Source organism: Schistocerca cancellata, chromosome 6 (assembly GCF_023864275.1).
Source record: "Schistocerca cancellata isolate TAMUIC-IGC-003103 chromosome 6, iqSchCanc2.1, whole genome shotgun sequence".
NCBI classification, from domain to species: domain Eukaryota; kingdom Metazoa; phylum Arthropoda; class Insecta; order Orthoptera; family Acrididae; genus Schistocerca; species Schistocerca cancellata.
Genome location: NC_064631.1, coordinates 37,449,422 through 37,470,325, shown reverse-complemented (window position 1 = coordinate 37,470,325; position 20,904 = coordinate 37,449,422).

Sequence of the window (20,904 nt, the reverse complement as noted above, 5' to 3'; positions counted from 1 at the left end):
GCGAACGCTGTTGCTGGCAGCGGCGGCGGCGGCGGATCGCGGTCGGCTGCGCAGCAATCGATAGCTGCGATAAAACGCGGGCCGACGTAGTGCGGTGGCGCGGCTAGGCAAAGGTCAACAAGGCGACCGGGGTCGGCGAGCGGGGTAGCCCGGCTCCCCGTCTTCCCAGGAGACGCGGCGCGGGTGGCAGCAGGTTGATTTGCATACGGGCTGCGTCCACTGTCGGCACTGCAGCCCGGTTCTTCGGAGCTACAGTACACTACGCCTCTGCGCGTGCTATACGCAGAGTAACAAAACGATACGGTACCGAAAATCCTACACGGATTGTGGAACAGTGGTTGCAAATAGTGTGCAGATATAAGAGGACTAAAACTTTCGGGCACTGGAAGTTTGTATACGCAGCCGATTCGTGGAAAGATTTATCTGGTCCGAAGGAGTGGGTATCCTTCTGCTACCAAACCTAGACTGGCTGCCAAAGTTCTGAGGTATCCCAGGAGGCCTGAATGAAAGAGTTAGCGGACGATTAGTGTGGTGTGCATACTGTAAGACCTGCGGTACAGACACCATCAGTTTATTTGACTTGTCGCTCTAACGAAGTAGGCGAGTGTCAGCAAGATGTCTCGTGGTCTTATCGTGGCGTGTTTATCTTCTGCCGTTAGGTCAGACGATAGAAATGCCACTTGCACGCTTAGAGTAGCAGATTGACGGTGACCAACTTTAAACAGAACTTGATTAATTTTTACACACATTTATTAAAATAATAACAAGCATAAACACTACGTAACTTGATTCTGGATGATATTTACAATTGACATCTGAAGTTCCTTTGGTCTTGGTACGTTAATCTTTTCTCACATATATCTGATACTTGACAAAGTGTCTATACATGTATCATCATGGCTATGTACAGGAATATGATAATCGTGTTAGGTGCAGAGTGAAACTTCACTATAGACTGGTACAGACTAATGCAGACAGGTATACACTGGTATAGACTGGTATAGACTGGTGCAGACAAATGCAGACAAATGGAGACTGACTAATCTATACACTCGTTATAATACCTCGCGCGTTCAGGTACCATTGCGCGAGTGTGATCAGCGAGGACGAAAGGTTCTACGTTAGCAGCAATCTCATTGGCTGCGTTACGCATTAATACGCGAAAGCAGAATTTGATCTCTAAGGCAGCACCATCTCGTAGTGCGGAGACGGACAAGCGCTGCACCTGTGCTGTTGTGCTTAGTGGGGCGCGCTCTAGTGGGAAAGTTGTGTACGCACTGACTACGCGGAACTATGTACACAACAATCAGTTCACGGCATCTCACGTTGTTATTCTACCCAGTAATAGACCGTGGGAAAGCGTGGACTACAACAACACTTGCAGGTAGCACTGACTTGAATGGATAGTTGGGGAAGGTGGTAGAAATCTCGACACCAATAAAAGATTTAAAGACTAGCACAAAGATAGCAATGACTTATGCTACAAAAGTTGACCTGAGAACACTTCTGAGAGAGTATTCTGAACCGTGGAACTAGGTTTCGGCAACAAGAGGGGCGTCGCAGAATTTGGTGAGTCTTGGTGCATGGCTGGCACTGCTGCTTTCCCGTAGTATGACGGAATATTTGACATCGCCAAACGACCGAAACGGCGATCGAACCCGAGCATCATTACTAGTATCACGAACCTTGAAGCTTTACCGTCGCCCAGCTGAGCGTATATATGGACAATAGGCGGTCGCGAGAGAGACGGCAGCTACACTACTGGCCATTAAATTTGCTATACCAAGACGATGACGTGCTACATACGCGAAATTTAACCGACAGAAAGAAGATGCTGTGATATGCAAATTATTAGCTTTTCAGAGCATTCACACAAGGCCGGCGCCGGTGGCGACACCTACAACGTGCTGACATGAGGAAAGTTTCCAACCGATTTCTCATACACAAACAGCAGTTGACCGGCGTTGCCTGGTGAAACGTTGTCGTCATACCTCGTGTAAGGACGATAAATGCGTACCATCGCGTTTCCGACTTCGATACAGGTCGGATTGTAGCCTATCGCGGTTTCGGTTTATCGTATCGCGACATTGCTGCTGGCGTTGGTCGAGATCCAATCACTGTCAGCAGAATATGGAATAGGTGGGTTCAGGAGGGTAATACGGAACGCCGTGCTGGATCCCAACGGCCTCGTATGACTAGCAGTCGAGATGACTGTGGTGTCACCGCCAGACACCACACTTGCTAGGTGGTAGCTTTAAATCGGCCGCGGTCCATTAGTACATGTCGGACCCGCGTGTCGCCACTGTCAGTAACTGCAGACCGAGCGCCACCACACGGCAGGTCTAGAGAGACGTACTAGCACTCGCCCAGTTGTACGACGACTTTGCTAGCGACTATACTGACGAAGACCTTCTCTCATTTGCCGAGAGATAGTTAGAATAGCCTTCAGCTAAGTCCATGGCTACGACCTAGCAAGGCGCCATTAACCATTTCTAGAGTCTCACTTGTATCATCAAGAATGCAGTATACAAATGATGGATTAAAGTTAAGTATTACAGAAGCTACGTACTTTTCTTTATAGCATTCATTACGTATCCTGTTTCAGACCTCACGCGAGCAGGCGTGTGTAAACGCGTGCATTTCGGCTACTTCCGAGTGGCGTGGCTGCCTTGTTACGCCACAACAATGACAGGCATCTTATCCGCATGGCTGTAACGGATCGTGCAGCCACGTCTCGATCCATGAGTCAACAGATGGGGACGTTTGCAAGACAACAACCATCTGCACGAACAGTTCGACGACGTTTGCAGCAGCATGGACTATCAGCTCGGAAACAATGGCCACGGTTACCACTGACGCTGCATCACAGACAGGAGCGCCTGCGATGGTGTACTCATCGACGAACCTGGGTGCACGACTGGCAAAACGTCATTTGTTTCGGATGAATCCAGGTTCTGTTTACAGCATCATGATGGTCGCATCCGTGTTTGGCGTCATCGCGGTGAACACACATTGGAAGCGTGTATTCGTCATCGCCACACTAGCGTATCACCCTGCGTGGTGGTATGGGATGCCATTGGTTACACGTCTCTGTCACCTCTTGTTCGCATTGACGGCACTTTTAACAGTGGACGTTACATTTCAGATGTGTTACGACCCGTGGCTCTACCCTTCATTCGATCCCTACGAAACCCTACATTTCAGCAGGATAATGCACGACCGCATGTTGCAGGTCCTGTACGGGCCTTTGTGGATACGGAAAATGTTCGACTGCTGCCTTGGCCAGCACATGCTCCAGATATCTCACCATCTGAAACTTCTGGTCAATGGTGGCCGAGCAAGTGGCACGTCACAATACGCCAGTCACTACTCTTGATGAACTGTGGTATCGTGTTGAAGCTGCATGGGCAGCTGTACCTGTACACGCCATTCAAGCTCTGTTTGACTCAATGCCCAGGTGTATCAAGGCCGTTATTACGGCCAGAGGTGATTGTTCTGGGTACTGATTTCTCAGGATCTATGCACCCAAATTGCATGAAAATGTGATCACAGTCAGTTCTAGTATAATATATTTGTCCAATGAATACCCGTTTATCATCTGCATTTCTTCTTGGTGTAGCAATTTTAATTGCCAGTAGTGTAGTAGACCTTCCAAGGAGATGGTCCAGAATGAGGCTGGAGCGGCGATGCACCCGGCTTTTGTTGACTGGTCGGCATCTCACACTAGTGCGTCTACGGCTGAAAAACAGAGTTCCGGTGCAAGGTGCTGGGTGGTGAGGCGGCTAGCTATTACCGGCTGGGCCGTAGACCTACCACCTTTCTATTTTCCCCAGAAATTTCCTAACCTGGCGCAGCCTCTGCTGTTGGGATGGCAGGATGTTCTGTTGACGTGTGCGCCTAAAGACTAAAACGACGATCAGTTTAAACTTGAATCTTTCTAACGGCCGCCATTATTTTCGAAAGATTTATTCATTTCTCTCAAAAAGACAACAGCCTATATCACTTTCCAGATTTCGGTTTGTTTGTATTTAGGGGATTACTATTACAAGGTTTCTTTCGTTTCTGTAATTATTTAGATGCTTTAATTTGCTGTTGATCGTTTATATACTTCGAAATATAATTCATATGAAAATTTTAGGGACCGTAGCTGTTTGTTCCTTTCGTCAAAGGTCCCGAATCTGTCATGAGATTTCATATTCAATAATTAATACTCGTTTGTTTCCGGCCTTGCGCAGCCACCCACGCCAACGTCATGACATGTGGCGGTCTTGGGAGCGTTCGTAATACGTGTTGCACCCTGACTTCTCCCCCTCTTCTCGGCCGGTACGTTTGCCTCCTAACCCCTACCCCCTCCCCCCCCCCTGACCGCCACCTCCCCCCCCCCGAACTATTCGAAAGATAAATCTCATCTTCATGTATATACGTACTCCTAAGGCAGCGTACAGTGCATGGCATAGGGCACCTTGTATAAATTACCAGTCATTTCCTTGCTTGTTCCGCTCGCAAACAGAGCGAAGGAGAAACGTTAGTCTATATGCCTCCGTATAAGCGCTTATTTCTCCTTCCTTATCTTCGTGATACTTACGCGAAATGTAACTTCGCGGAAGTAGAATTGTTCTGTAGTCATCTTCAGTTGCCAATTTTCTTAATTTTCTCAGTAGTATTCCTCGCAAGGAATGTTGACTTCCCTCCAGGGACTCACAATCCCGAAGAACTTCTGTAATACCTGAGTGTTGTTGGAAACTACGGATTAAAAAAAAAACCTAGCAGCACCCTTTAAAACGCTTCGATGACTTCCTTTAATCCGACCTGCTGCAGGTCCCAAACGCTCGAGCAGTACTCAAGAACGGGTGGCACTAATATCTTATATGTCGTCTCCTGTACAGATGAACCAAACTTTCCTAAAATTCTCGAAATGAACCAAAGTCGACCATTCGTCTTTCCTACTACAATCCTTACACACTGATTCCATTTCATACTGCTTTGCAATGTTGTGCCTAGATATTTAATCGACGTGACTCCGTCAAGCAACACTCTACTGATGCTGTAATTGAACATTACGAGTTTGTTTTTCCTACTCATCGGCATTGACTTACATTCTTGTACATTTAGAGCTAACTGTCATTCATTCGATCAACTACAAGTTTTTTCTAACTCATCTCGTATCTTCCTACAGTCACTCCACGACGACATCATCTCGTACACCACAGCATCATCAGCAAAAATCTGCGGCTGCTGCTCACCCTGTGCGTCAGATCTTTTATATACGTAGGAAATAGCAGCGCTATTATCACACTTTCTTGGGGGCTCCTGACGATGTCCTTGTCTCTGATGAACAATTGTCGTCGAGGACAACGTACTTGGTTTGTTACTTAAGACGTCTTCGAGCCACTCACATTTATGTAAACCTATTCCATATGCTCTCATCTTCGTCAACAGTTTTGCAGTGGGCCACCGTGTCAAATGCTTCAGCAATATGGAATCTGACTGTTGCCTTTAATCCATAGTTTCGTCTCTAGCTGTCATGTTTTCTTTCTCTATGTTGTCTCGTGACATCGCTAACAATTTTTCGTAAGCCACAAGAGACATCTGATTTCGGTAAACAAATTAAAATGCAACATGTAGTTCTTGTTTCTCAACCACTCAAGTTTCTCTTCTTTTCTTTTTTTTTGTTTTTTGACAGTAATAGGCAATAAAATGATAAAAATGCTTAATCGTTTTTCTACAACTTGGATTCTTGAAATAGCATGAAATGCAAATACTGAGTGACCGTTGGTGGTGTGTTGGTAACTTCAGTATTTTGAAGGATTGGCAGTATAGTGTTGTTAATATATATACTTTCATTATCGTTGATTTCATATTTAACTCTCAGTACAACATTACCTGGTGTACATACTCACCAAAACTCACATGAAAAGATATCATGAACTAACTCAATGTCATTTAAGATAGCAGATAGCTTTCACGGCGATATCATCCCTATGGCGCCAAATACAGGGCTATTACAAATGATTGAAGCGATTTCACAAATTCACTGTAGCTCCATTCATTGACATATGGTCACGACACACTACAGATACGTAGAAAAACTCATAAAGTTTTGTTCGGCTGAAGCCGCACTTCAGGTTTCTGCCATCAGAGCGCTCGAGAGCGCAGTGAGACAAAATGGCGACAGGAGCCGAGAAAGCGTATGTCGTGCTTGAAATGCACTCACACCAGTCAGTCATAACAGTGCAACGACACTTCAGGACGGTTCAACAAAGATCCACCAACTGCTAACTCCATTCGGCGATGGTATGCGCAGTTTAAAGCTTCTGGATGCCTCTGTAAGGGGAAATCAACGGGTCGGCCTGCAGTGAGCGAAGAAACGGTTGAACGCGTGCGGGCAAGTTTCACGCGTAGCCCGCGGAAAATTGGCTCATGCCACAACTGGAGACCGACAGTGCCGACTTCATCTTTCAACAGGATGGTGCTCCACCGCACTTCCATCATGATGTTCGGCATTTCTTAAACAGGAGATTGGAAAACCGATGGATCGGTCGTGGTGGAGATCATGATCAGCAATTCATGTCATGGCCTCCACGCTCTCCCGACTTAACCCCATGCGATTTCTTTCTGTGGGGTTATGTGAAAGACTCATTGTTTAAACCTCCTCTACCAAGAAACGTGCCGGAACTGCGAGCTCGCATCAACGATGCTTTCGAACTCATTGATGGGGACATGCTGCGCCGAGTGTGGGAGGAACTTGATTATCGGCTTGATGTCTGCCGAATCACTAAAGGGGCACATATCGAACATTTGTGAATGCCTAAAAAAACTTTTTGAGTTTTTGTATGTGTGTGCAAAGCATTGTGAAAATATCTCAAATAATAAAGTTATTGTAGAGCTGTGTAATCGCTTCAATCATTTGTAATAACCCTGTATATCATAGTCACTGAAAATAAACGTACGACACATAAAATAATAGGAGTGATGGTGTTCATACACGTAACGATATGCTGAGGTACGATATTTTTACAGTGCTACGTGTTGGCCGTGGTGGCCGTGCGGTTCTAGGCACTTCAGTCCGGAACCGCGTGACTGCTACGGTCGCAGGTTCGAATCCAGCCTCGGGCATGGATGTGTGTGACGTCCTTAGGTTAGTTAGGTTTAAGTAGTTCTAAGTTATAGGGGACTGATGACCTCAGATGTTGAGTCCCATAGTGCTCAGAGCCATTTGAACCTTTGCTACGTGTTGTCATGTAGCAAAATATATTATATCGTCAATAATAAACAGTAACAAATCCTGTCAGTTTTTCTTTCATACACAGTAAAGTTCTAACGTTCTGTATGGAGACACTCAGCGTACTACACCGCTGTTGAACGTTTAAGTAATTATGTAGTTAATTAATTCTGAAATTTAAAGCAGCACAGCAGGAAAAAAAGGTGTTTAGAAAAACTGACGGAATTTATTGACATAAAGTCTGGAGAACATCCTCTAACATGGACGGATAGTGTCACAAAAGTTCCAATCATTACTCATAGAATAAAGAAGATTTATTAATGAATTGGTTGACCGAGCTGAAAGAATCCGCGACCCACAATACTTAGTGGAAGATAATTTAAGAAATATTTTTAGAAGAAATGGCTATTCTGACATGGATGTGAACAGGGCACTATATCCCAAAGTATATGGAGCTTCTGGCCGCAAAGAACAAGGGTAACTTTTTCTGTCGTTGGTAAAAACAAACACAGATCGCCTCAACAGAGTGGTACTAAGACCCGGTACAGACAGAATTTTTAAACCTACAAGGATATATGTTTTCATACTCCGAAGGATTATAAAAATATTACCTGCACATGTGATCGCAATTATACAGAACTACTGAAGAAGCGTTAGCATGCGGCTTACAGAAAGCGAAAACAATTGTCGTCTGGGCAACACGGATAAATCAGCAGAGGTGTAATATACATTGAGACCAGACAATCATCATATCTGATTTTCTGGTTCTGTATTATCAACATTCAGTTATTACTGTGCCAGGAAGTGCAGGCAGGCCATAGAAATTCATAATAACAAGTTAAGCAGAAGACAGGAAGGATTACAACTATACACATTATGGGACATAACGCTAAACGAAGCATTAAGTGCCAGCTGCTCCATACTATGAGCTCCATAAGACACGACGGCGCACCGACTACGCTATCTTTGGGAAGTCACGACCCGACTGCTGCTCGATTACATAATTACAGTTCGACTTGTTGCGGTTATTTAAGTCTGAAGGTACAAAATGCGTCTTCATAGACTCTAAGGATATCTCGAGCAATAGGAAACGTAACATTACCCACAGTAACGTGCATAATGCACATAAAATAAAAATCGAGAAGTAGGTACAATTTTCTGACAGCATAGTCGTCTTCTATCTGTAGAGTGAAGTGAGGAAGTAATTAAAACCAAAATAGGGTCGGCTACTCGCATTTCAGACACAGTTAGTGGACACGTATGTGGAACCATCAAAAACACAACACATCACCATACCCAATATGGTGCAGGAACACGTAGGCGTTCAAAACAACTTCCATCGCCTCGTAATGGATAAATACAGGTCCTGTGTGGGTTTTCAAGGGAATCTTATATCATTTTTCCTACAGGTAACGATGATAGAAGTGGCAACCGATCGCGCAAACTTCTCTGCGTAGTAGACCACCATGATATTTAAATCTGATAACTGTAGTGGTCACAGGGTAAACAACAATCCATCCTCATACCTGCAAAAGCAGTCATAGACTATGCGAGCTGTGTGACAGGGGCCTTGACTTGGAACACACCGTCACCGTTGGGCGACAAACATTGAGCAGTGGTGTAGTCATGGACTATGTGAGCTGTGTGACAGGGGCCTTGACTTGGACCACACCATCACCATTGGGCGACAAACATTGTGCAATGGTGTAGTCATGGACTGCTGTGTGACAGGGGCCTTGACTTGGAACAAACCATCACCAGTGGGCGACAAACATTGCGCGACGGTGTGGTCATGGACTAAGGGACCTGTGTGACAGGGGCCTCGACTTGGAACACACCATCACCATTGGCCGACAAACATTGAGCAACGGTGTAGTCATGGACTATGCGAGCTGTGTGACAGGGGCCTTGACTTGGACCACACCATCACCATTGGGCGACAAACATTGTGCAATGGTGTACTCATGGACTGCTGTGTGACAGGGGCCTTGACTTGGAACACACCATCACCATTGGGCGACAAACATTGTGCAATGGTGTAGTCATGGACTGCTGTGTGACAGGGGCCTTGACTTGGAACACACCATCACCATTGGGCGACAAACATTGCGCAACGGTGAGGTCATGGACTAAGGGACCTGTGTGACAGGTGCCTCGACTTGGAACACACCATCACCATTGGACGACAAACATTGAGCAACGGTGTAGTCATGCACTATGCGAGCTGTGTGACAGGGGCCTTGACTTGGACCACACCATCACCATTGGGCGACAAACATTGTGCAATGGTGTAGTCATGGGCTGCTGTGTGACAGGGACCTTGACTTGGACCACACCATCACCATTGGGCGACAAACACTGTGCAATGGTGTGGATTTGGTCAGGGAAAACGGTCACATAGTCCTTCACTATGAAGCGACCTTGCGGAGGAGCCGTGTCGCCCACGGAATACCAAGATAAGGCTGGCCAAATCATTACCGAACCCTCACCGTGTTTCACTTGTCCAGAAGTTGGAAGCAGTGTGAAACAAGACCCATCCCACCAAACGACATTCTTCCGTTGCTTCAGAGTCCAGTTTTTATGGGGTTGGTATCACTTTCTTCTTTTATGGTCATTTGCATTACTGATGAGTGGTTTTGATTTTCCAACTCGCTCTGCAATTCCCAACTTATAGAGCTCCTTTCGTGTTGCTTGAATGCTGTCAAGGATCGCGAATGTGTCCTCCAGTCCTACAGCGATTTTACAGTTGGTGTTCTCTTATTTTTCTTCACAGTACTCGTTAACGCCCATCTGTCACGATTACTCAACACCCGTACTTTTATCCGCGTTGAGAATGTTCTTCTGCTTTCCCTGCATGCGGTATAAATCTTCGATGCGGGGGCTCTTGAAACACCTCCGCTACCTTGCTTACACCAAATGAGCAGCAACAAACTTAGCTCCGACTTAATCCAATTATAAATGCACAGTACACTGTTCAGCGTACAATTGACACTTGCAACGTATTAAGAACACTGTACAGACGCCGTTCGTGGTCAACTACAACAGCGCCTCCTGCGGGCTTGGCTAGAATTTGCATTAACAGTGAAGAGCCAAAGAAACGGTTACACCTGCCTAATATCGTGTAGGGTCTGCTCAAGCGCGCGGAACTGCAGCAACACGACGCGAAGTTGTGCTGGAGGGAACTGACACCGTGAATCCTGCAGGGCTGTCCATAAATTCGTAAGAGTACGAGAGGGTGGAAATCTCTTCTGAACAGCACGTTGCAAGGCATCCCAGGCATGGTCAATAATGTTCATGTCTGGGGAGTTTGGTGACCAACGGAAGTGTTTAAGTTCAGAAGACTGTTCCTGAAGCCACTCTGTAGCTATTCTGGACGTGCAGTCTCCTCCTGGAATTACCGAAGTCCGTTGGAATGCGCAATGGACATGAATGGATGCAGGTGATCAGACGGGATACTTACGCACGTGCTACTGTCAGAGTCGTATCCCTGGACGTACAAAGGATCCCATATCACTCCAAATGCCCACGGCCCACACCATTACAGTGCTTCCACCATCTTGAACAGTCCCCTGTTGATATGCAGGGTCCATGGATTCATGAGGTTGTCTCCACACCCGTACACGTCCATCCGCTCGATACAATTTGAAACGAGACTCGTCCGACCAGGCAACACGTTTCCTGTCATCAACAGTCCAATGTCGTTGTTGACGGGACGGGCCCTGGTGAGGCGTAAAGCTTTGTGTCGTGCATTCATCAGAGGCACACGAGTGGACATTCGGCTCTGAAAGCCTGGTTCGGAAGCTGACACTTGTAGATGGCCCAGCATTGAAATCTGCTGCAATGGGCGGAAGGGTTGCGCTTCTGTCACGTCGAACGATTTTCTTCAATCGTCGTTGGTTCCGTTCTTGCGGGATCTTTTTCCAGCCGCATCGATGACTGAGATTTGATATTTTTCCGGATCCCTGATATTCACAGTACACTCGTGAAACGATAGAACGGGAAAATCCCCACTTCGTTGCTATCTCGGAAATTCTGCGTCCCATCGGTCGCGGGCCGACTATAACACCACGTTCAGACTCACTTAAATCTTGATAACCTGCCATTATAGCAGCAGTAACCGATTTAACAACTACGGCAGACACTTGCCTTACATAGTCGTTGTCAGTCCGCAGCACGTGGTCGTGCGGTAGCGTTCTCGCTTCCCGCGCCCGGGTTCCCGTGTTCGATTCCCGGCGGGGTCATGGATTTTCTCTGCCTCGTGATGTCTGGGTGTTGTGTGATGTCCTTAGGTTAGTTAGGTTTAAGTAGTTCTAAGTTCTAGGGGACTGATGACCATAGGTGTTAAGTCTCATAGTGCTCAGAGCCACTTGAACCATAGTCGTTGTCGACCAAGCGCCGTATTCTGCCTGTTTACATATCTGTGTATTTGAATTCGATTGCCTATACCAGTTTCTTTGACGCTTCAGTGTATTTCAAGCATGTATTTATCGCGGTGTTTCTGTATTTTTGTCCAGCCTCTATAGGTCGGAAACTAAAAGCACTGAATTACTTTATGTCGTGTACGTATCTGTCACAAGAAAAGGCTTATGGAAATCTGAAATAAAACAGGGTGCTGGAGCAACTTTTAACATGCACATACGTAGTATAAATGTGGCATCGCACTAGTTTTAAGCTGAGATGAAGTATGCCATGTTCGCCTTTATGATCAGTACACATTAGGTGTTTTGAATAGTGCACTTGTTTCAATATGCTCCGTAATTGCAATCTACAGTGTACCCAACTTTTCCACACAATATGGCAAAATATTAGCAAGTTGCGGCGGTGATGAAAGAATAGTACGCAGAGAATTAACGGCAGGTATGTGCTGGGGTTCCGTGCTTTTATACAGAGAATATAATTTGATTACAGCATCTCTCACAAGTCCGTGTGCCCTTTATGAGGGGGAACCGCCGTTTCTGCTGCAATTAGCTGCTCGTTGCTAGAATAAAGCAAGCTAAACTGCCTGAAGGTGGAGGGGTAAAATGCCTACGGCGAGGAACTTTAATATGCTACTATACTCGCCGAATTTCTTTGAAAATGCTAGATACAGACCAATGTAGCTGCAATAACTGCAGTACAAACATTTAGCTTCAAAATGTAAATAATAAACAGCTGTGCGAAGACTTCAGTGTGCCTATGTAGGTTTCTGTCTTCTGTTTCTGATCTTAGAGGTTAATTACGTTACTCTGTATACAGGTTACTCAGAGATGAACTTAGAAGAGGAAACCGAATATGCAAGAGGGGAGGAGACTTACTTTATTGCTCTAATTGACGGCAGACTATGGAGGAAACATTACAGCAGACAGTAATTTTCACTCCCTGTAATCCCGATTAGAAAGATCTAAGCTGTTGTTTGTGTGTGTTGGTTTTAACACTTAACGAAATAAATGCAACCGTTTCCCGTATTGAGGAACGTTGTCGATGTACCGTACCATTTTGTGAACGCAGCGGACGTGACGTGTTTATTTCGGCTACGGTATCATTCTCGACGTCTAATAAGCTCTTACGTAAAATTCATTTTCGTAACAACTACCAGCCACTAAATAAGTGACACACTGTTAAAACAATGCGTTGTTTCTTGCCATTGGCGGTTTCGACTATTTCGTTGATCTTCAGACGGCCACGTACACTGATCGATCTCCTCATAGTATCAAACCTACATAAAAACTTCTCTATTTAGCCATGAGTCCATAAAAATTGGTATAATTGACGTACGGCATGGCTAGTCGTACCTTCTTGCTCAGCACTGAAAAAGTTCAGTTTAGTCGTTCCTGGATAACCTTAATGAATTTGACTTCGTCCAACCTGTTTTCTGTCAACCTCTCGCTGATATTGTCCCTTGAAATAGCTCTTATGGGACGCTGGATTCTTTAGTAGATGCAAGCAGTGGCCTGTGATTAAAATTGGAAGTGCCGGTAGCTCATCTACTTGAAATAAGTTCCAAGATGTCATTATGGTACATTTACTAGCGAACGCCGTAAAATAATTACAATTAAATTATCTGAAACAATTCATCTCAAAAAATTAACCTAATTCGAGAGCACGGTAAAACCAATATCACAGAACAACAGTCTCTAATTACATCCAGTCACCGAATACCACAGCAGAACAGCTTCTGAATACTCCCTGTGGCAAAGGGATGAGATTGGCGCGCAGGTGAAATCTCTTTCTTACTTCCTAAAACTTCTTAGCTATTCCTCTGTCGTCGGTAACTTAACTGTATTCATTTGCTTGCGTTCTTAACTGGTTTGCTATGTAATGGTATCGTCGTATTAAAGTTTTGCTGATCAGTGAGATCTTCCTCTGTTTGCAATGCTAAATGTGGGGTTCGGTAACAAAAATATTTTTCAATGAAAATTGTAACTTTGGTGCCTCAGTGTACGGTTTCCTAAGGATAAATCGCCAAGAGAGATTCTTTCTCATGGCTCACGTACACATCCACGCTCCAATGACTCATTACTGCTTCATACGGCCTTGCCTTTATCTTTGTTTGCATGGGAAACAGCTTCTAACCCGCTACTGCTGTATTCTGCAGTACAGCTTAAGGGAGTGGATTACTTCTGCTTGCTTCAGTGTCCCAAAACACGTAAAATTAAGAAAAAAATTGATGTCCAAAATAGGAGGAACATCACGCCACTTTCGGGCATTGATACTGTTGCCTTTAAGTTTATCAGTGGTTTTCATTTCTGTTTCGAAAGTTTATCAATTCAAAATTAGTTTTCATTGTAGGACATGATGGCAGAGTGAACATTCAACAACAGATTGTCATGCAACTGCAGGTCATCCATTGTAAGATGAACGACATATTAGAATCCCGTAACGGCAAAAAACAATAGAATGTTTCAAAAATGCGACATATATCTCGCGGCTGCTAGCTGTTACGAAAGCTTATTTTACATACGACGTTGGACGTCGACACCGACCCCTTAGCTCTAAAAAAACCATGTTTACCATACAGTTGGGGTATAGCCCTTTACATGCCAATGGCCGATTCCACGCCACCCTTGCATTAAATATGATGTGGCTGGATAGTGTAGCATAGTAATTTTTTTATCAGTAGTCGGCAACTGTATTCTTAAGCAAAAGCACCGATTAATGCGAAGACAGCTTTCGCTTTATTTTTTCTTTTTTTTTTAGGTAAAAGAGAACAAAGCTGACTGATGTATAACGGAGGATATCCACATTATATTTATCGAAAATGAAAATGAGCTGCTGCAATGTAAAATGTGAGTAACGTTTCTTCAGTATGTGTTACTTCCATAAATCCAACAGTTTCATTCAGTGTGTTCTCAATATAACTGTTCAAAACGTTTTTGTGTCACCTTCTGATCTGCTGGAAACTGTAGGCTTCCACTGAAGTAGTGTAAGGGATGAAAGAATAGTCGTACAAAACTAAAGGGATAAGTTAAGCATGAAATGAAACAAAACAGCAAGTGAGTCTTGGGGGGGGGGGGTGGTCACAATCGATTTCGCGTGCCTTGATTTCGTGCATTATTCACTGGCGCTACTAATGGCAGCGCGAATCAATTGTAGCTTGTGGCTGATTATCTCTGGCAGAGCGAGTCCTGAGATAGACCTTGAGCAGCGTTGGTGGTGGAGTAAGAGCCAGGCAGCGGGTGACGGCGGACTAGAGGGCGCCACGGGCAGAGTTCCGGACACAGTGGGTCAGCCGGGCGTCAGGTCTGTTCATGTTCAGACTTGGTGCAGCCGGTGAAGTCGGGGTTACGGTACCGAGGTTCTGTCCGCGCCCGCCGATTTGTCCGGCTTTAATATTCCATACTATGCGGGATGGGTGCCGGGAGCCGCACTGGATATGTCTAGGGTAATGAAATAACTCACACATCGTGCGTTTATAGTCAGTATTTTTGACACTACGATACGAACCCCTCTATTGCATGCGCTTGGTGGTTTACTGAAATACTTATTTGAGCGTAATTGTCTGAGGTATGGCTCTGTTGCTTCAGAAAATATTTCTGATCAGTAGAAGATTTGGCTGTGAGTGCATTAGTGATTTCTGCGTACCAATGAGAGCTTCATTGTAGAGCATTTGTACTGGCTACATGCAGTTTGAAAGACTAAATTCACGGGCTTACCTTAGTGTTAAATTTTCACATTGATATGGCTGTTGGTTTTCTTGTGCCGTAGTAATCTGAAAAACTGTTTTGGCAATAAGCTATGGTAAACACTTTGAAGATTAAACTGTGACCTTAGTAGTTTTCAAGGGTTTTGCATTTCACCTCTTTTTTTTTTACATTTTGTTTGCTTTAACTGAAATTTCCTGTAATTAATATATGTGTTAAAACTGCGTTGTAGATTTCCATGTCTAAAGACCACGAAAGGAAGCATTACTTGTAAGAGCTAATTATTGAGTATCGTCTCGCTGGGGTAAGCTTCATCATTTTCCTTCCATGACTATTTTCCACATTGCCATGTGGTTTGGCTAAATTACTGCCAGATCCTATTCTCTGGGCATTTAATAAGTTTTCATGAATCAAATTTTATTCAGCTAAATGGTTTAGGAGACATTACCTATGCCACTACTACGCATTCTTGATATTTTATAAATTTGGTTAAAGATACATTTTTCAAATTTCGTGGCATATTAACAGGCATTATGCTGAGAAGGTGGCCATTAATATTTGCTTAATTTGTTTGTTTGACCTACGTTTCACCTAAGTGGTTTTTGTTAACAGCCCTATTTATTCTCCGGAGCTTCGCGGCCGAGTTTTCAGCAACTGGTGGCCGCTGGGGTCCGTTGCTGTTAAAGTACTGCCTTGGCGTTTATTGGTTTCCTTTGAGGCGCGTCCGCGATTGCCTTAGCACATCGGTTCGCGCTGCCTGCTAAGAAATTTTAAGTTAAACAGTGAGTATACTACTTAACGTTCTCATCTATGGAACCTTATTTAACGTTTTACTTAAAGTTGTATATTTCCTTTCGTTTATGCTTTCATTGCCGATGTTAGGAATTTCGGGTAGCTAAGTTATTTCTAAACTTGTTTATGCACAAGGTAGTATCTTTTTTATTATGTTATGCGATTATTTCCAAATCATTTAACCATAATTACTGGTTTGAGCCTAAACTGGGATTATACTTAGCTCGCGTGTGGAAAGCCTTAATCCGTTTTGCTGTTTTCATACCGTACTTTATAAAATTTTCAGTACATTCTTTGCCGATTTTAGCAGTAGGTTTGGCCTCTTCTGTGTTAATAGCGTGATTTGATTTTAAAAAATTTCTGTTTTGCGCTTATCCGGACACTGTGTTTTGTGGTTTGTTGAGGTTTCAAATTGCTCTAAGCACTACGGGACTTAACATCTGAGGTCATCATTCCCCTAGGCTTATAACTCCTTAAACCTAACTGACCTAAGGACATCACACACATCCATGCCCGAGGCAGGATTGGAACCTGCGACCGTATAAGCAGCGCGGTTCGGGACTGATGCGCCTAGAACCGCTCGGCCACAGCGGCCGGCGCTAGTTGAGGTAAAAATCATTTGTTGAAGCTGATTATTACTGTAAGCAACTAATCAATCTTACCCGGTTGCTCACAATTGTTCGTGATTATAGTATTCATTTCTTCATGCTATTATGTGTGGTTAAGTAAATGTAAGCATTCAAATGACAAATGACGCCCTTCCATGCTTTCCTTATCCTACCCCATTCGGTGTTGAGGGATTTCAGTAAGCAAGACAGAGATAGTATGTTCGGAAGAGAAGATGTTTGCACTTTTTCTTTCTTCTTTTCTTCTTTATCGTCGCATTGTCCCACGTCACGTAGGGTCGGCGTTGCTATTCTGGATCCTTCTCCTCCATAGTTCTCTATCCATTGCCTCTTAATTCTTCCATCCTTTCTCCCTTAGGTCCCCGGATATCTTATCATTCCACCTCATCTTCGGTCTTCCTCTCCTTCTCGCTCCTTCAATCTTTATATCTTCGACTGTGTTTCCAATATACTCTTCCCCTTTTGACTTTAAGTGTCCGTACCACCTTAGTCTGCTCTCTTGTATGTTTTTCCCCATGGCTCCCACTTTCACAGCTCCTCTAACAAATTCATTTCTAATTCTGTCCTTCCTTGTTATCCCACACATCCACCTCAGCATCCTCATTTCCGCCACTTCCATCTTCCTTTCCTGGGCTACTGTGATTGGGTGATTGGCCATGTCTCTGCCCCGTATATCATAGGCCTTACCACCGACTTGTACATTTTTCCTTTCAACCCAATGGTCACCTTCTTGTCACATAACACTCCACTCATTTTCCTCCAGTTGTTCCAACCGCAATTAATTCGGTGTTGTATCTCGCTTTCCAGTCCTCCATCCCTCCGTATGTACGACCCCAGGTATTTACATTTGCAGACCGATTTCAGCTCATCATCCTGAATGTTGCAAGGTCTCATTTGCACATCTTTCAGTGCTAAATATTCTGAATTTGTTTTGCACTTATTGTGAAATTAAATTCTGCTACTTGGTGGTATTCCACGGTGTGCATTGTAATGTTCCTTGGATCTTCCATGCCACAGTGTCCAGGGGCCGTCTGGATTATCCTGCTTACCCTGGACCACTCCCCGACGGCTGGCCTCCTGACGTCACCCAGCGACGACGCACTGTAAGTTGTAACTACTCGCAAGCCTGCTCAGTTCGGTTCCCGTTAGCAGATACCGCAAGCAGTTCATTAGAGCAACATGTGGTTAAAGGACGAAGGTGACCCCATGATGGGCGCCGTGTGCTCGCGAGTTATTAACATGACAGGTGAAACCATCATCGAAATATGGCCAGTAGGAATGGACCAAGGTTGGAGGATTCTCTCCCTGGAGAGACCTGAACAGGCCATCAGTACCAAAGAGAGGCGTCTGACACGCAGACTACAGACTCAAAATACGACTGATCTCTCTCTGCTGACCTCATCAGACTAGATATCCGAGAAGTACATCGGTGCCTAGCCACCGGCACACTTCCCTACTACAATCTTCAGGCGTCAGACAAATCCCGCACTCGTCGGTGAAAAGAAAACCTGACATCAGTGGCCGAGGTTAACCTTCCACGGGTTTCAGTGCTTTCCTGCTTCGAGCATCGCCATGATATGAGGTTTATATTGTTGTGCGAGCTGAACAACTACAGGACAATTTGATCCTGTAGAAACTAATGTCTACAGTATGCGTCCAGACAGTCCTCGTAGTGGCATCAAAAACGAATAGCACAGTTCAGTTATAATTCTGCTCTGGGTACTCACGACCCACAACTTGTAAGAACGGGTCATCAACTGCTGATGTTGACTGCTGGTCACCACTATGAAGGAGATTATTTATGTTTTTTTTCACAAAATCTATTAAACGTTCGAATGAAGTTTCTATGGTATACACTAAAGCAGCGGGCAACTTACAGTGTTGCTACTGACATCATTATTTCTCTCGGTTTATTGTATTATTGTCGTTTCATCTGATGTCCATGACGTTTCTGGGCGAAGTTAAAATCTTCTGGGTTATTAGGCCGCATCATGATTCTTCTAAAATGTTCGACGTTTCGACCCCTCTGCTGGGGTCTTCCTCAGGATCTTTTGGTGCCCACTACTGCTAGAACACTGTCAGAGACGAGTGTCGCGTCCAATAATATTTTGGGTAAGCATCACCCCCTCTCTTGCCATCCAATAGCGGTAGCAGGTATTTCAACCAATAACCCTTCTCCAGCGTAAGTGTGGAACAGTGCCTTCCTATCCAATGACGATGACCGCCAATGGTATCCACAGGAGACGAGCTACCAACGCCCCTTCTTCTGTATTAGCCTATGACTATGGCCCACCAATGTCACTTCCTTTGCTTTTGTTTATAATAACGCACAACCCTATTTTAACCTGGTGGCATGTAATCTTGAAAGACTTCTCTGGTACCTATTAGTACTTATTAAAATGAGCAGAATTGTGGAAAACCATGGTATCCAGCAGCTTCGTGGGATGTTTCTGATTAAACGAACGTGACACCTAAAGTCATTTCTGTTTCATTGAAAATTCCTCACAACGTAATGGACTGTCTTCCCAATTTATACATTCGTTGCATAAAACATTCCTCTGGCGTTTTTTCCATGTCTGCAATCACCACTTGCTTACAGGTCATTCAGATGTAATCAGGAAACTGAATTATCTAGCTAAAATACTCTTTTGAAGGTCTTCACGTTTCACTATTATTATCCTTTCGTGAACTGTAGCTACACAGTATATTGGCTAGGACTGAGGAATGTTTTACTGTCAGCAATTATGCTCAAAATGTATACACATTTAAATTTTAGCGGAGCACTAGGAAATGGAATGAGAAAAATTTAAATCTATGAGCTTACTTGTATGCTGATATGTCGTTCACTTAATATGCACCCACAGAACAGCAAAGCCCGGTATACATAGTGATTTTGTTAAATCGTGACAAAATGCTGGAAACCATCCCTGAGAGGATAAGGGGCCAAAAACGGCAAGTGAATATGTCTTGTCTTCCCCAGTGTTTCAGATCCAAACTCAAGAGAGCACTAACTTTGTCCATGATGGCGGCGCGTTCACACGTGGGAACTGGGCGGCAGTCGCTTCTCTGCTGTTGCCGACTCACTCTGGTGTGGACGTGTGTCGTGGAATGCAGCGCTGAGAGCCGATTGTGCGGTATGCCAATGAGATACCGGCCGAGATGGTCTTCGTTTACGGACACACAGATGACAATAGGCGGGAGGCCGAACAAGTCTCCCGAATAAGCGTCTCTGCACACAGCAACCGGATTACGAACTGTTTTCAACAAAATGGTTCAAATGGCTCTGAGCACTATGGAACTTAACTTCTGAGGTCATCAGTCCCACAGAACTTAGAACTACTTAAACCTAACTAACCTAAGGACATCACACACATCCATGGCCGAGGCAGGATTCGAACCTGCGACCGTAGCGGTCGAGCGGTTCCAGACTGTAGCGCCTAGAACCGCTCGGGCACCCCGGCCGGCTGTTTGCAACATAAGCACCAGGCAGGTGGCCTGCCAGCATTTTGTAAGCCAGACGGGCACGTAGAACATTCTCCGCGACAGCTGCCACTATCGGTATCACAACTTGTGCAGGCGCTATTGTCTGTGGGTTTTACATTGTGGCGATGGTTTCTGTCATTGGTTTGTCGTATAGACCACCATGATGTTGGGATTTCTGTCTTTCATCCTATGGCTGTCTTGCTGTCTTTACGGCGGGTCGTATCGTCCAACTTCTCAGCATCCACTTACGGGGTACAGAGAATCCCCATGGTTTCGTTGTCGCAAGACCTCAACATCGCCTCAGCCTCAGTACGAGGTGCATTCAAGTTCTAAGGCCTCCGATTCTTTTTCTCCGGACTGGAAAGAGATAGAAACATGCACATTGTTTTAAAATGAGGCCGCGTTCATTGTCAATACGTCCCAGAGATGGCAGCACCGTACGGCAGATGGAATTTTACCGCCAGCGGCGAGAATGAGAACTGTTTTAAATACTTAAAATGGCGACGTTTTCCTTACTTGAACAGCGTGCAATCATTCGTTTTCTGAATTTGTGTGGTGTGAAAACAATTGAAATTCATCGACAGTTGAAGGAGACATGTGGTGATGAAGTTATGGGTGTGTCGATAGTGCGTTCGTGGGTGCGACAGTTTAATGAAGGCAG